At 35.4% G+C, this 4831-nt stretch overlaps 1 protein-coding gene across 1 annotated transcript in view; it reads left to right on the top strand.

Moving 5' to 3' along the window:
* LOC118734080 (GAS2-like protein pickled eggs) overlaps positions 1-4831 on the top strand; it is a 115495-nt gene that overhangs the window by 12111 nt on the left and 98553 nt on the right. The window lies entirely within an intron of this gene.

Below are 4831 nucleotides of genomic sequence, written 5' to 3'. Positions count from 1 at the left end.
ATTTTTTTCCCTCAGTGTTGGAATGTGAGTTTATGACATTCGATACGATACTAGGGTTCTGGTACTCGATTCCAAAAAATATCGTTTTAAAACTATCGAGCAGAAAATATCGGTATCGAATGCCAAAAGTATCGATATGGTATCGTATCGTATCGAAATTCGTGTCCCTATTTGTGTGTCTTTAACTAAAGACAGATGGGACAGTTATTTAGGACTACGTAGCTATTTAAATATCTAATAGTTAGAGGATTCCCTTAAACGCAAAAAATGGAAAACTCGAAAAACACGAAAGTGTTGGAGGCTTTTTTGGAAATGCACCTTTTTACAGCCTCGTAAACAATGGCGCAATTCAGAGTTCCTTTTTATCAGCTGAAGTAAATATAAAAGTATTATTTTTTCAAAATTATTCAAAATTGTGTATCAATTTCATGAATATGAGCCAAACGTTCCCGTAAGCAAGAATAAAAGTTCAACCAGCCACACGGAGCGCCCTTCTGAAATTGACATTCGTATCATTATATGAAATTACTGTTGATAAAGAGAGAGAGAGAGAGAGAAGCAACGACAACGTCACCGTCAGTGTTGCCGTTGTGCGACTAAAGGGAAATTTGACCCTTTTTAAGCGCTAATATCCTTTGACAGGACTTTTTGAAAATTTTGATTTTTCGTCCCTTTTCCAAAATTATGTGCGACTTTTGCCCCTTCTCAGAGATTTCGTTAGGAAATGTTAACAGAGCCATGCTACTAAAAATATTTTCTACTGTAAGTACGAAAAATGAATCACTTAAAACTTTTAAAGGAAATGCAACTCGATTGCTGTGTATGTTTGCAAATCTGTTTTATGCAAAGCTTGTCCCGCTATTTTCTTTTTAAATTCAACAGTAAAACGTTCTAGCAGCGATACATGTACACTTAATTTTGACTTTGGTTCTCAGAATTATTCTTTTACGAGTAAAGGAAAGCAAAAATAATATGGTGAGCCTTTTTTCGTCAATGACCCCTTTTTCCGATTTTCTGCAAATTTTCAACAGCAACACTGGTCACCGTCATATGTAGGTAAGTTTTCGTTAACACGAGAGTCCCATTAGATAGGTCGTGTCAGCTGACAAGCTCTACGGTTTTACGTCGGCGGCTGGTTGAGCTATAATTCGTTAGTGATAAACAAAACAAAGTAAATAGTTCAAAACAATAAAATATTCTTTAAAATCAATTTGAAATAGCTTGTAGAAAAAACAATTCGGCTTGTATTTTGAACTTTCCATATTGAAATTATAAGTCGCAACCGCTCAATTTAGGAATGGTGAAAGCGGTCTTTAAATCCAAAAGATATTTAACATTAAATATTTTCTTATGTAGGCGCCTAACTAATTAAAAGTAGAAATCGTTGTAACATAGGCTGATGTCCAAAACGTCAGTTGCAAAGCAACTATACAAATTCACGCATTCCTAAATGCAAATGTGTAATTTTTGACGATGTGGCATGTCCCAAAATGTATCGTAAAAGTTATCGATGCGTATAAAGAAAGCAAACTGCGCATCGCCAAGCTAATTGATACTTTGATGACATTTCGAAGTAAACAATGGCCGACGTCGAAGGGTAAGATTACATTTTTCTATCTTAATTCATTGCTATATTGAATATTTAAAATATGCAATGTATATGGTTACAATGTGTCGCAACTCTGCATATACAAACAGTTTGAACACCGTAGTATAACAGTTTCAAAACATTGTATTGATACGTTTTGGAAGTCAGCCAATCTGTGCTCCATACGAAAGTACTAGATAATAGTTGATGCCAAAAGGTGCATTTTTTATAAGATCTCTCAATATTTGCACTGCAGCGAAAAATTTATTGATAAAATTTTGGTGAATTTTTTTGATTCGTAAAAACAAGTAAACTTTTTGAATTTTAGTATCTTCTTTTTTATTTAGTGTTAAAAATTGCTATTAGAAATGTTTTCTTTTTCTTATAAACACTATCTTTAAGCAAATCTTTTTAATTTGATTGTAGAAAATCTATTGATTTTAAATACAGGGCAGGGTTGCCAAGTTAGATAATGAGATTAGGTTAGATTCTCCTAAGTCAAATGAGAGAGTCTCGTATCATCCCATCCTTGGCAGAACCTTTGGCGAGCCGAAGCAGACAACCAAAAAACTTTAAAAATTATTCTTATGTTGGTTGTTGGTGTCAGAACGAAAAGTGACACTTAAGATGCTACAACAAGAAACCGCTTTGTCTCCAAATCAAAATTCAGAAGAGATAAAGGAAATACGTTCCACAATACGTATCAGTTGCGTTCCAGATGCTTCACGATTTGCAGGTTTTTACAGGAAGTCGTTCCAGGTGACCACCTCCCATAAGGTTTATTAATGGGGAAAACAGCTGTTCCTGCAAATCGTGAATTTCGTGAATATCGTGAAGCATCTGGAACGCAACTATCGTCACTACACACGAATAAAGGCGCGCTAGTGTTTTGACGGCGAAAAAAGGCGCGTAAAAAATTTTGCGAAAAAAGATGCTTATGAAAAACTTCGGTGAAGTATGTTAAGAGTTTTTGACACTGAAGTTTTTTTATGCGTCTTTTTTCGCCGTCAACTTTTGAGCTCGCGCCTTTATTCGTGTCTAGTGACGATATATGTATGTACATACATTTCAAAATTAATATTTTTACAACCTAATGCCGAATTTCCACTAGGCATTGACATGACAAAAAAAATATGCCATGTGGAAATGAATTCAATTACTATTTTTTTAATGTAATGACACGATTATTTTTTAATGCCCCACTTTGTCATTTGTCATTTTTGCCATTTAATGCCTAGTGGAAATCCAGCATAAGTTGCATCAAACAGTTAGAAACAAGTTATTCCTTTATTTTATCATTAAAATCATAATTAATCCAAAATGCCGAAAACCAATTAGTACCCATATTGTAATTGATTGCAGTTATGAGATACATTCTTCGAGAATTCCAGCAAATTAACCATCATACAAAATATCACAGAGTAAGACTGCGTAGCATGGTGATTTGTCCAAACAAATTTTCATCTCATATCAACCAAATTTCTGTAATCGCTACACTTTGTTTGAAGTCGCATTTGTATTTTGGTCTAAGCACTTTTAATAACAAACACTGGGTACAACACCTAGTAACACAACTAACAGACCGATCAGAAGCTACGATAAGCAAAGTAGGCAAATTCATCAGAAATTCAAGATGTTTCGACCAAGCAACATACATTTGTAGCATGTGCCAGAAGTGTATAGAAATTACGCAAAATGCGTTAATATTATTCTGGTCAGCTTCTAGGAAGCACTGCAACCAACCGGATGATATATCTTGGTTAGGAGACAAACCGGCTTCGGCTTTGAGACATTTTGTAATGCTGTATAACTCTGCACTAAGCAGAGTTATGGAGTTGACCCTAGTAGTCAGACTCATATCTAAAAAAATTGTACTCGGTATCTCAGTACTGACTCTTTTATAAGTTCTTTAGTTGTCAAAATTTAAAATTCGTGTAAGTTTTCCCTCTCAATAGCTCTCCAGCTGTAACCGTTGGCTGAGTAGCCTCGATGCCGCAAAGGAAATGCTATTAATGTTATAATGCCTTCTATCATCTTCAGCTCAGAAATTCCTTCTAAATGGCATGACACATATTTGGAAATTCGTTGAAACTACAGACACTGTTGGTCATACCTTACTAAAATCAATCGGGAAGTATACGCTGTACGCCAAAGAATCATTTCTGGCTACTTTTATATAGAGATGGGCGATCTCGTGACTTTGCAGTCACAGTGATTTTCATCCGTGACTGTGACAAAAACACTGACAAAAAAGTTGCAGAACAGAAATCTTTTAGCGAATGAACTAAGGACATTATTCATTTATTTGGCATCACTGACTATTTTCGTCATTTGTTTTGGTCATTCACACTTGTTTTTAATGATGTGAAATTCGAATATCAAACAACATTAATCAGATTTAAGTCTCAAATAACCTGTGATTATAAGGAAATTTCTTTAAAGTTAACATCACTGGCTGCTGTTTCTCGATATGGAATAGCGAATTCTACCTTGTCACAGTCACAGTTCGTAGCAGCGACTATGACTGTTACTGGTATTGTGGAAGGCGAAATCCCATACAAAAACATCATTGCGACTGGTTCTTCGTCACAGTCTTTTTGGAAGTTGTCACAGCAAGCTACCCGTGACTTTTGAGTAACCGTGACAAAGTCACAGGTACGCAAATATCTGCCACCTCTACTTTCAGATGACAACTAGACAAAGTCGTTCCCCTCTTGCTAAGGCTTCACGATGACTTTTCACCCTGGGTGGAAAGTCATGCGTGTTGAGTTTGTAGGCAAGAAGTGTACGGAAGTCAGCGGGGTAGGCATGCACGCACAGTCAGCGAAATCGAGGGGTTTTTTGGCGTTTCGGCTTTTATCGAATTCACGCTTTCGTATTTTTATTTATGAGTTCGCGATTCGCTCCGCTTTAAGAATGAGGACGAAAGAATTTAACAAAGAAAAGTTTACGCTTAAATGTCGCAAAACGCAAGAAACGTCGTAAAGAAAAATGTTTCCACAAGTGCTGCCAATTGCATTTCCTAATCGCAGATTGAAGAGGAATTGTTGATAGTAAATTTCGCGTGGCATCAACAAAGAATAAATAATATAAAAAAAACTTTTTAATATACAACGCTTTTATAAATGGACTAAAAAGTAGAAAATAATATTTCTCAGTCCCATAGAATTTGTTTTGATAACTTTTGATTTTGAAATTTTAGCAAAAGTCATTATAAACAATCTATGAAATTGAAAATGAAAA

Source organism: Rhagoletis pomonella, unplaced genomic scaffold (assembly GCF_013731165.1).
Source record: "Rhagoletis pomonella isolate Grant_MI unplaced genomic scaffold, Rhpom_1.0 Rhpom_scaffold_00002, whole genome shotgun sequence".
Lineage (NCBI taxonomy): Eukaryota > Metazoa > Arthropoda > Insecta > Diptera > Tephritidae > Rhagoletis > Rhagoletis pomonella.
The sequence above is the reverse complement of the archived record's forward strand: the minus strand, read 5'-3'. Positions and strand labels throughout refer to the sequence as shown.